Genomic DNA, 12,957 nt, shown 5'->3' with positions numbered 1-12,957 from the left:
CACCACTCAGCTTGGTGTCATCTGCAAACTTGCTGAGGGTGCACTTGATCCCGCTGTCTATGTCATTGATGAAGATATTAAACAGTACCGGTCCCAATACGGACCCCTGCGGGACGCCACTCGTCACCAACCTCCATCTGGACATTGAGCCGTTGACCACTACCCTCTGGATGCGACCATCTGACCAATTCCTCACCCAGCGGACAGTCCACCCATCACATCCATACCTCTCCAGTGTAGAGAGAAGGATGTTGTGGGGGACCGTGTCAAAGGCCTTACAGAGGTCCAGATAGATGACATCTGTAGCCCTTCCCATGTCCGCTGATGTAGTCACTCCATCACAGAAGGCCACTAGGTTAGTCAGGCAGGACTTGCCCTTGGTGAAGCCATGCTGGCTGTCTTGAATCACCTCCCTGTCCTCCATGTGCCTTAGCATAGCTTCCAGGAGGATCTGCTCCATGATCTTCCCAGGCACAGATGTGTGTTTTATCAAACACAATATATTGGCCAGCTGTGGCTTTCTATTTGGAAAATGTAGGGAAGGTTAAAAAATGTGAAAATCTGTTTAGGATTCCACTGAACTGTATGGACAACTCACTGCTGTTTGATGCAATTATAACTTTTGCAAATAATCTAACTTGTTGCTTTTAGCTAATTCGTGAACTGTTGTTCTAGGGGTTTTTAATATTATAACTTATTTTTATATCTACTATTTTAAAATGCTATGTGTTTCATTTCTGATGTCATAGCCATGACATGTAACCTACCTTCTGCATCACTGCTGTGATGGTTTTTTTCTCTGCAAGGTGTGTTAGAAATTTTGCTGTGTGTAGTACATGACGATCTGTTGTGACAATTTTCTTCATGAGGAAGACGGGAAACTAACTCACTCATGAGTTATTTTATCTCTTGTCATAAGTGAAGATAAATGTCATAACACTGATCAGCCTTCATGTGTTTTGAATGTGCAGTTATTTGCATTTTCCCCTCACTGTTCTTCAAGACTGAAGTGGCTGAAATGACAGGTGCAGCCAATGAAAAGTGCTGAGAGTGTGGGGAAAATAGAAGACTCAGTACCGAAAGATATTAATAACTTTGCACTGCTGTGTCATCAGTGAAATAACACTGATGTTATTTCCTAACATAATATTAAACTAGAAATATAAACTTGCAATATTTCTGTCTGCATATGTAATCTTCAGATACATTTAGAAAGAAGAGAAATCATTGTTTTGAAAATTTGTTCTTTGCTACTTGCCTTTATATATATGTGCTTAGATCTGTTGCTGGCTAGAGCTCTGTAAGATTTGAAGGTTCTTACAGATCTGGTTCCTGCTAAGGAAGAAATGGTGTGGTGCAGAATTCGGTTTTTTTTATTTACTTAACTTATTTATCCTTGAACAATCCTTGACGGTCAGTCAGTATTCAGACAATCTCCTTTTCCAGCAGCCTCAATCAAAATACCAGCGCATGGTTCTCTGATGGCATCTCTGTGCCAAGGGAGATTAAGGGGTATAACAAGCTTTCCAGAAGGTTTCAGCAGCAGCAACCAACCTGAACTAATACTGCAGCATTTCTGTAGATGTGTTGAAAATCAGCTTTTGAGATTGTGTATAACAGTGCTACCAGGTAACTTCTAGCAGTATATATACATTTTGCTATAGCTAAATTTTAAACGATCACTTAAGAGCCTAAATGCTGGCTTTCAGAGAGGCTGACCACCTGCATTCCCTTAGACCTCCTTTTTTCAACCCATCTCCCATGTATAACCAAAGCCAAACTCAGTCATCTTTTGCTTTACTATTCATTGTCTGATAAAAAAAACATTCAGGTCTGTTAATAATAGTAAGCTTATGATGGACTCTTAAACCGAAGTGGTATAGTAACTACACGGGGGCAGGTAGTTGTGTTACGAATTCCATAAAGATCTTCCCAATTCTTTTCCACGTTTCCTTATCCCTAAAGGAAATGTGCCTATGAACTCCTCTGGTATTAAGCAGATCTGGGCATGCCTTGTCTGTCATATAATTATGAAAACATGGGGAACTGCACACATAAATGTAACCTACACATTGTGTGTGTATCTGTGTTCTTGACACTACAGTTAACTAGCGGGCATGGCTATGACTGATGACCAAGAATCACATTCAGGAAATGAAGTTCTGATCTGGAGAAAGTGAGATGAGAAAAGGCTAAACAGCAAACCACATAATGATACTCAGTATTCCTTTGGAGGAGGGGGCCACATCTGGAGGTCACTAGGAATTAATGGGCTGAATCTGTCCTCTGGTGTTTCTGCATGTCTTTTAAGGTGACCACACTGTCTTGTGACAGAGCAGTTGTTACACATTTTTCAGGTTGTAAGGAAGCTTAGGTAAATGTTTCGAGGAATATGCAAAACTCTGTCTTATATTAATCTTATGAGAGATATTCTAGTTGAAATGAATGGTTGCATTTTTACTGTTATGCAGGGTTAGGACTGTTTTTTGCTCTAGCTTGTAGATGTCAGTATGTGTAAGCGCATTTCTTCTGAATGGTTGGCCTGATGAGGGTAAGGAAGGATATGCAAAGCAGACTCTCTTGCCCAGGTTCCCCAAATCCAAGTGCTGTACAATCAGGAAATGCATTATAGCATCCATTGTTGCTTCAGCAGGGAAAGTGTGCTTTACATATGCAAATACTGCTCAGAAGTTTAACTTAATAATTATCAGCTGGAGTCTCTATTGATGAGCAGCTGAGGCTAATCATCAGCAACAGAATCTGAATTAACTACTACTAGGCTTTGATTGAGCATACTTGTCTCATGCTTGTGGTTACTGTGGCAATTGTAGAAACCTATAGGTGTTTTAATAATCTTTTTTAAGCTCATAGATATTTATTTCTTGAACTTTCTATACTGTTAAAAAACACTGTAAAATGCTGTATTTTAGACTTTTTCTCTTCCTATCTCTTCCACAGAGTTTTACTGAGCAAGAGCCAGCATAGAAGAGTTTCAGTCTTTTACATCTCACTGCCATGAACGATAGTCACAGTACTGTGTACAGCTGCAGGGATGCATTTGGGCACATGCTTCACCTTTGAGAGCTGTAATGGCTGCCTGCTGTTGATTATGTATTCTGCTATATAAGGGCCTCAGAAGTTACTTTAACACCAAGCCCACACCTGAGTGTAGAGAAATCTCTGGGCATAAGATATCCAAATGGTTAATGAAAAAAGAGATGCAGCTTCTCCATAGGAAATCTTCAGATTAACAGATCCCATTGTCTTCCCTCCCACTCCTACTGTACACCAGGGAAATTCAGCTGGCTACAAATACTTACCCTGCAGATATCATTCATATGCCTTTTCCTAAGTGTGCTTTATTATTCACATCACACTCCTACAGTCCCTCCACAGCTTCCCTTCTAATTATTCCCTGCTTGCCCATTCCTATGAATAACCAGTGGCATTCACCCACATTCTGCCATTTAAGGCAGTTAGTAGTCCATCCTACTATGAATTGGATTTCTCGTTTTCCAGGAGGTGCCACAATTTATTTAAATTTATCTGGATTGTAACTCTGAAGATTTATAATTGAGTTGCAGAAGGTTTCAGCTTTGGGGCACAGACACCCACTAGACAGTGGTTTGTCTCTGCCCCCATCGTGGAGGTGGCAGAGGGGAATGCTTCAGGGCAGAGGCAATCAGGCTAGTTCAAGCCAGCTCCACTGACTGCTTAAACTGAGTTGGATGCTTTGCACTGCAGGAAGTAAGAAGTGTTGCGTGACCCTTTGGGTCAGCTAAGCTGTGGGAATGGTGACCTCTAACTGAATGGTGATAATGTCTGCAGCTGATCTAAAAGGGGTTGTTTATTTGTGCCCCCAAGTGACCATTGCTAATTGTGATGTGGTTGTTTCTGACAAAAAGTCATTGCTAAGTGATAGCTGGTCATTGGCTCTGTAGAGAAGTGCTTCTGCCAAAAATACTATAGGCAGCACCTCTGAGCCTGGATAGAGTGGTCAAGGACAGAAGGGGTATTGACCCTCTTCTGTTACGGGATTGTCTGCAGTATACTTGCAGAGCATTGTTGTAGGAGTTTTCCCTGCAATACCCATTTGGTGTCTGAACATTTGAGTCTTCCAAGCTGTCACATTGGCAGTCTTTACCTGCATGCAAAGCTTTTGAAAAGAAAGAGAATATGCCTCTAGCTTTGTGGAGAAAGAGCATCCTTTTCTCCTCTTTCTCCCCCCCTTCACCAACTGCTACAGAAGTGGCTTGCCAGAAAATCGGCATCTTTACAGGAATGGGGCTTGGAGAAAATAACAATTCATCAAGAGCACAGATGGCTTATTTAGAATCTAATAGGTATTAAAACATTATTTTCCCCAAGCTTTACTCCTGATATTGATAACGTGTTATCTTTGCCAAGTTCCCCTCTTGATAACGTTATCTTCGTCAAGCCAAGTCCCTGATAAAATCTTACTTTCAGTCAGTGCTTACTCTGATAAGACATTATTTTCTTACGTCTCCACTCCCAATGGAAAGGGGGGAAATGTTATTTTTAGTCCTTTTCTTGGAAAGGCATGTATTTTGCCAAGGCAATGCAAATCAGGGAAACGAAGAATGAGAAGACAACAGAAGAAAGAAAAATAAAGCACTTGTATTCTAGACAAGGAAATGAGCAAATCATTTTAAGACTTATGGGCTCTTGTTTTAAATTTGCTAATAAGCTGACATTCATAACATTAGCTAGTAAGCTAATATTTCATTTGAAAAGACAAACTAATAAAAAGAGCCACATCCATTTTCAGGAAAGATGTATGATATGTTTAGATTTTCTTTCCCTCTTTCTTCCTGCATTCTGTTGCTACATGCTTTTTCTTTACCTAGAGCTTTTTACTGTTTACCATCCCTATTATCCCTGTTAGAAGTACCAGAATTACATTCACTCAGCCAACACATAAACAGCTCTCTGCAGATAGGCAACGTGATGCCACCATTGACAGTACAATTGCTAACTCTTTCTGAGACACAACCCCTTCCTCATTTTGTGTGCAGAGCAAATGCAGCAATGCGGTGAGTGGTTCTTGGACCACTCCGTTTAGTTAATTAAAGAGACTGGAAGGTGTGTCATGAACAAGGCAGGGGAGCGTAGAAAGAAAAGGGACAGCTTTGTAGTTTATGAAGTCGAATCTGCCCTGGAAAATTGTTTCTGTCTCTACCACTGAGTTCATTACATGATGTTCATAAAACAAAGCTATTACAAGTGACTGCTAACTGTTATTTTCCCATTTTCTGGCTTTCCAGCTTGCAGACTCTTGCATTACAGAAATGTTAAGCCTATACTGTTGCATATGCAGGTGATGAGGTCTGTCCTCTGAACAAATGAAGTGCAGAAAAGGTGCTTATTTGTGGAAAAGCTATATCAGAACCATCTCAATTGTGCATCCAAACCTGATATTTTCTTTTGGTGTTAATGACTCCAAACTTCTCTGCCCTGCCTGTAAAGAGGGACTTTCTTTACCATCTTTCCCTCAAATAACTGAAAAATAAGTCACTGATCACTGTGCCACATTCAGGTATTATAGTGATGAGCATCATAAGCCAATGAGGGAATAAATAAGTCTTTTTTCAGAGCAGGGTATGTGTGGTCAGAAACTGAGTGATGAGCTGAAACAAGCTACTGAACAGCTGTGAGTACCATCCATCCTGTGCACGCAGTGATGCCAAGGAAATAAAGTGGTGATCATGCAATTAATGATCCTGTCATCAGGCACAAGGGAGTGACAGCAAAGATTGGACAGGAGACCATCATTCTCACATTTCCAAACTTCTGAGTGTTTGACTTTTGTGTTGGGTTGACCTTGGCTGGACGCCAGGTGCCCACTAAGCTGCTCTATCCCTCCCCCTCCTCAGCTGGACAGGGGAGAGAAAATATAACAAAAGGCTTGTGGGTTGAAATAAGGACAGGGAGACATCATTCACTAATTACCATCTCAGGCAAAACAGACTCCACTCGGGGTAATTAATTTAATTTATTGCCAATCAAATCAGAGTAGGGTAATCAGAAATAAAACCAAATCTTAAAACACCTTCACCCCACCCCTCCCTTCTTCCCAGGCTCAACTTCACTCCCGATTTCTCTACCTCCTCCCCCCGAGCAGCACAGGGGACGAGGAATGGGTGTTATGGTCAGTTCATCACACATTGTCTCTGCCGATCCTTCCTCCTCACACTCTTCCCCTACTCCAGCATGGGGTCACTCCCATGGGAGACAGTTCTCCACGAACTTCTTCAATGTGGGTCCTTCACATGGGCTGCAGTTCTTCATGAATTGCTCCAGCGTGGGTCCTTTCCACGGGATGCAGTCCTTCAGGAATGGACTGCTCCAGTGTGGGTCCCCGCAGGGTCACAAGTCCTGCCAGCAAACCTGCTCCAGCGTGGACTCCTCTTTCCACGGGGCCACAGGACCTGCCAGGAGCCTGCTCCAGCGCAGGCTTCCCACAGGGTCACAGGCTCCTTTGGGTGCATCCACCTGCTCCAGCGTGGGGTCTTCCACGGGCTGCAGGTGGATATCTGCTCCACCATTAACCTCCATGGGCTGCAGGGGGACAGCCTGCCTCCCCATGGTCTTCACCACGGGCTGCAGGGGAATCTCTGCTCCGGCACCTGGAGCACCTCCTCCCCCTCCTTCTTCACAGCGGGTCCGTCTTGGAGCCAGCTGGCATTGGCTCTGTTGGACATGGGGGAAGCTTCTGGCTTCTCACAGAAGCCACCTCTGTAGTCCCCCGCTACCAAAACCTTGCCACGCAAACCAATACACTTTGCAAACCTGATCTTCTATGGGTGTAGGGTTTTTGTGTATGATAGGTTTAATTTCCGGATCCACTGATTGTAGAGGGCTGTTTTGTTGAAGGAAAGGACAGTGGGAGGGCATCTCCCTGTACACGAGCAGCCAGCAATAATGTGATGCTTTAAGTAAGGCTGGCTTGCAGTGGAATTGAATGGTTCAGGTTTGGGTTCAATAAAACATGTTAACATGTGCTTATACCGTTAACAGCAGTGGAAGTGAACACAGACTTAGCACTTAAAGGACATGCTGAAGTGCCTAAGTGCCATTACTATTGCCTAAGCCCAAGGCTGATGGTTGATTGGCATCTTGTGTGGAAACAGTCTCTTCTTACCAATGAACATGTAATTTAGCACATATGTTGTCCATGCCAAATCCCAAGAAGGTTTGCACTTAATACTGATGGGAGCAGCTTTTCTGTCAGAGCTAAGGAAACTTGTTTGGGCAGCATGGAAAGAAAGGCTTGGTTGTCGTTTCTTGTGCTCTCTCTGTCTAGTGGACATCAGCCTTCAGTGTTCTTACTGTGACATGTTTCAATGGCACAACTTTCCACCACTGAAACTTGGAAGCATAAGCTCATAATTGCCTCATGTCACGTTAGAATGAAGAAGTTCTGTGTTCACAGATCTAGAGTAAATTGCTTAGACTATATTCCACTATTAAGAGCGTTATTTGGGCAAGGTTTTCTACTTCCAGCTGAGATCACACTGCAGTGATTCACAAAAAGGTGTCGGAGAAAAAAATGCCTTGGTGAGTGTGAGAATAGGCACCTTGGGATGCCTTAGCACCTACTCGTGGAGGCATATATCTTAAGTACCAAACTGTTAACAAAAAGGACTTCATTCATAGCTGCCCATATAACCAATACCTACCAGACCATCCAGCTGAGCAGAAGTGCATAGAGTACTAAGGTTTTAGATGATTAAAGCTGAGCTAGAGCTCCAAAAGAAAAGGGATAGTTTATCTGCTTACACAGAGCTTTTATGTCTCCATAGTCCTGACTGCAGTCTTCTTATTTTTCTTTTCCCTTAGGGTCCATGGAGTTCTCTACAATGGTCTTTATGGGGAAAAAAATAATTGTGGAATGAACTTCAAATGATTTTGCTCATGGCCTTAACAGGGGGAAATTCGTGAGGGTGGTTGCCTGCTATCCCAGTTCTTTCTGAAGAACGTTGGCTTTTGGTTAAAACTGTTATACTGCTAGTCCTCAAAGGGTGCACTGATGATGTGAATTTTCAAATGTGAACAAATGTGAAATGGAGGAGTGGTGTTTTCTTGTATCTGTAGTCAGACAGACTGAAACATTGTCTGTGAGCAGCATAACTTCCTCTTATCTCAGAGGCAGCCTAGAGTTCACTGTCATCAGTTAATTCATTATAAAGGCATTACATGCTATTAGGCAGGGGATGAATAATAGCTAAAACACATAGAAGCCTCTAGACCTTGTAAAGATGCCAAAAAAAGAGTAGTTTGCACTTAAGATAGCAAAAGAAATGTAAAGAATGAAGGGAAAAAATCCCACAACATGCTACATAAATTTGCCTGCCTCAGATATAGTTTCTAACAAAATTTTAAGCATTTGAGTTCAGATCAGGGTCATCTGAGAAACTCAGAATCCCTGCTTCTGCACTTGTCTTCTCCTCTGAATCCAGGGTGAATTTTTCTTTCCTACGCTCTGCTTCTTTCTCCCTTACCCAGCCCTTCAGTTAACCTTTGGCTAAACTTTGTTTTCTTTGTGGCTCTTGCCCCAGCAAGCTTCCAAAGCCACTGGGTCCTTTTCAGGACTATCACCTCTCCAAGTTTGATAACTGCAAAACTAGGAACTTGGTGTTAATGCTTATCCTTTAGGTTTTGTATGTACGAAAATTCTACTGCTTCAGTCCCTCTCCTTTCAAATAAACTACGCTGGATTGCTTTCTATAGGCTTTATTTCTTCCAGTGTCTTAAGGTGCTCAGCTTAAGTAAGGTTTAATGAAATCTCTTGCCTTAAATACAGGTGACTCCACATATGCAGAAGCATTCAATAATCCATAGAATTCACAACTTGCATATTGTCAAGTTTTCTGAATTGTTGGACCTACTGTGATGATAAGTCATTGACTGCTGTCAACCATTAAATAATTATTCAGGTTTGTGTTTGGGTTTTGTTTTGTGGACAGTGGAATTTTGTAGGTCATTTTTATTTCTTTGGTACAGTTGTATTAGCACAGAAAGTCTGAAGGAAACGGCTTGACACAGATAGAAAAAAAACTATTACATCTGAGACTGCCAAGGCCCAAAACCAGAGCAATAACCCCAAATGAAGAATACAAAATAATAGCTTTATTATTATTTATTGCACCATTCAAAAGTGTACTACTTGCTTCAGAGCACAGCAATATTCTTGCAGTGTTCCCTGGGAGATCTTTTGTCCCAAAGTCACACAGACCTCATTATGTGTTATGTTATTTTGATTTAGATTAGATAAGAAGTGCCTAGACATCAGCTCAGAGCACTCTGCCAGTTACTTAAAACTATAAAACTGAAATGCAGTGCAATCAGTTTAACTCTTCTACCAAGCTGCACACGCAGTCAATCAAATATTAGTGGTCCCTTACATTAGTGCACTTACTCCTTCTTCAAAGATGAGGTGAAACACACAGTCTTTGCATTGCCTTGAAAACTGATAGGAAGCAGATCAGGGTAGGATGTGTTGGTGTTTACCTACAAGACAGTAGCTCCCAAGAGGCATTTTGCCACGTCTGTATGTTCACTGAAGTAAAAATATCTTCACAGTCCAGTCTGGTAAAATGACTAAATCAAATTGCTCCAGCCTTGCCAACCTCAGATGTGCAAAAATTATGAGCTAGACCATCTCAACATTTATGACAAAAATAATTTGATTTCTGAGTCTTAAGATCAAACTCAGTTCACTTTTGATTTTATACTTTTATTTCAAATGAGTCCTGGAATTGCCACATTGTCATTTGCAGCAGGGAGTTGGAGTGTTATGAATATACCAAATACATCAAGATACACCTGAGAAGAATCAGCAATGTTAGTAACAAAACATGAATTGTCCAGCTGTACGAACCCTGAGGAGATCATCCCTGAAAATGTCTTGGACTTAGCACTTTGTAACAAAACATGCATAATTTTTATAGTAAATCAATACATTTCAACTAGTTATATATTTCAGATCAAGAAGTTAGCTGGTTGTAAAATTCCTGACATGATTTCCTTACTGCCCTTTACATACCAGCAGAAATATGTACTACTGAGAAGACAGTAGTGGAGTTTACTGGGATTTAAAGCTAAGGCTGCATAAACACTGAGCTGGTCTCATTAGTTGCTGCAACTTCCAGTCTGAGGCGGTGAGGTGATATTTTCTTTCAATCCCTTTCTCAGACTATGCTGTTTCTTCTAAATATTGTGTAGAAACAGTTCAGCTGTTCTCATGAATATAGCTACAATTGTTCAGATGTACAAAATGGTATCTTTTTTGTTAATTTTTAATTTTGGCAAAGCAACATTTATGACCTATTGATTTATGTCCATAGAATAGCTAAAGAGATGTCTAAATTTTTTCCATATTTTGAAATTTGGATGAATGTTGTTCTGAGATTTACTTCCATACCTTGCTACCTTTTCTGGTAATTATTTGAGAAGGTAGCATAATCCAATGACAAGAATAGGAAGAGATAAGTAACATCTGTGTCATACTGGATATTCACCAAGTAAGGAGTTATGATTGCCAATGAAGTCTTTGGCTAGATTTGAATTGTAGTTGTATGTCTGATGATAACTCAGGTTGGTTGTTGTGTGGGTGAGTAGGGGTACTGTTTTTATCTGAGAGTGTCTACACAATACACTCTTGCTGCCTAGTAATAGGAATGCAATATAATTATCCTGGTTTCAGCTGGAATAGAGTTAATTTTCTTCCTGGTAGCTGGTACAGTGCTGTGTTTTGGATTTAGGAGGAGAACAATGTTGATAACACACCGATGTTTTAGTTGTTGCTAAAGTCAAGCAACACCAGTCAAGCACTTTTCAGCTTCCCATGCTCTACACACTGAGAAGGCTGGAGGTGCACAAGAAGCTGGGAGGGGGCACAGCCAGGACAGCTGACCCAAACTGGCCAAAGGGACATTCCATACCATGTGACGTCATGCTCAGTGCATAAACTGGGGGGAGTTGGCCGGGGGGGCCGCTGCTCGGGGACTGGCTGGGCATCAGTGGTGGTGAGCAATTGCATTGTGCATCACTTGCTTTGTATATTATTATTATTATTATTATTATAGTATTATATTTCAATTATTAAACTGGTTTTATCTCAACCCACATTCTCACTTTTACCCGTCCGATTCTCTCCCCCATCCCACCAGGGAGGAGTGAGCGAGCGGCTGTGTGGCTCTCAGTTGCTGGCTGAGGGTTAAAGCACCACAATAATCACATCCAAATGAGTTTTAGTCTTCCTAGCTTGGGTATCAGCAGCTGAGAAATAACACAATTTCAGTTCCATGCCTTCCAAGCTGGATGAAGAAAGATAACTCAGTATTTTATTGCACTTCTAATGGTAGCATGGCTCCATCATTAACGTTGACATTTCTTTATTGTTGCACCCGTGATTTTCAGGCTTTCCAAATCTGTCATTTAATTTTTAATAACTATTTGCTTGAGCGTTCAAGTTCCAAAATACCAGTGGCCAAACTTCAGAATCTGTCTTGAGACATTTTTCAAGCTCAGATTTATCCATAAGCTTTGCTAATGGTAAAAATAATAAATTAGAAAATTTTTGGAGGAGAAAGTCTGCAAGCAAATGCAAGATATTCTATCCAAATGGTGTATTAAAACCAGGATAGCTATTTATATAGATAACAGGAAGTGTGTACACCTGTATAACTCAACAATGGAAATTAGAATTTGATTTCTATAGCTGTTTTTTCATGAACTCAGGTTAGAGGACTGCTCACCATTCATGTAAATATGAAACAATGGAAGAGAACAAGCAATGAGCAAGTCTTTATAGCAGGGAAATAGTTTTGAGTCGGAGGGTGAGAAATGTACTTGTTAAGGAGAACTGCTAAACAATAACTGCATGATTTCCATTTTCTAAACCGTTCAAGCTGGTGTTTGTTTGATAAAGCCAAAGGGACTTTCTGCATTGGAAAAATGATTAAATAGCAAACATTTTTTTTAAAACATGCAGTTAGAAAGTTATTTCAGAGAAATACCTTAGTGTAAGATACTCACGTATCTTCACTGTAAAGGAATGTCTTGCTAATTATGACACTGTGGATAACTCTCACTGTCTTGCTTTGTTTCAATTTGATTTCAATTGAACATTTTTGAACAGTAGTTTAGTTTGAGGGTTTTTTACCACCTTTCAAGCATTTGTACTCTGTCTGTATATATAGAGAGCTTTATTAAACTTATGTGAAAATATGTCTCCTTTGAAAACACATCAGCTGCATCCCTATTTGCTCCCTTAAAATTTGGTAGCAATAATGTACTGGGAAGTGATGACAGAATGTGTTGCAATTATTGTCTTTGGTTATGGACCTTGGGTTCAGGTTAATTTATTTTTTTTATACTTTATATATAGCTCATTTTTAAATGCTGTTTTGAACAAAGAAGATACCTTTTGAAAATGTGAAAATGAAGTGTTTCATATTTCTGGAACATAACTTTTCAGTTAAAGGTGTTGAATTGAACTATTTTGCTTTTTTCAAAATTCCCTTGTTGTCTTTTTAAGCCAAAATACTTTCCGGAATTTGGCCCACGTGTATTGAATGTTTCTGTCCTTCTGAACCTCTTATTTCTAAGCAAGCACATAATACTGTGTTGCTGAATAAAAACCATCTGCTCCTCACATGTGAATCAGCTGGGGCTACTGTTTGGCACAAAATGGTAACCAAAATGCTGTAGCTTGACTGTGGAGGAAATGGGGAATAGGAAAATTATTTTGTCTTGCATAAATTTCTGAAGTATATTTAACTATATATTAATTGTCTTTGAATTAAATCCTTCTGTTCTTGACTGTCTTCCCAAACTAGAGACTGGCAGGCAGCCCTATCCAGAACAAAAGAAACACATGCTTATCTTTTAGTGTGGTTTTAAAATTAGTAGGACCTGTAGCTCATAGAACTT

At 40.5% G+C, this 12,957-nt stretch overlaps 1 protein-coding gene across 1 annotated transcript in view; it reads left to right on the top strand.

Annotated features, from left to right (window-relative positions):
* Positions 1–12,957, top strand: part of LARGE (like-glycosyltransferase) — a 301,741-nt gene that overhangs the window by 137,848 nt on the left and 150,936 nt on the right. The gene's annotated exons all lie outside the window — the stretch shown is intronic.

Source organism: Pygoscelis adeliae, unplaced genomic scaffold (assembly GCF_000699105.1).
Source record: "Pygoscelis adeliae isolate BGI_AS28 unplaced genomic scaffold, ASM69910v1 Scaffold38, whole genome shotgun sequence".
NCBI lineage: Eukaryota > Metazoa > Chordata > Aves > Sphenisciformes > Spheniscidae > Pygoscelis > Pygoscelis adeliae.
Note: the sequence above shows the minus strand (reverse complement) of the source record. Positions and strands in the feature narration are given on the sequence as shown.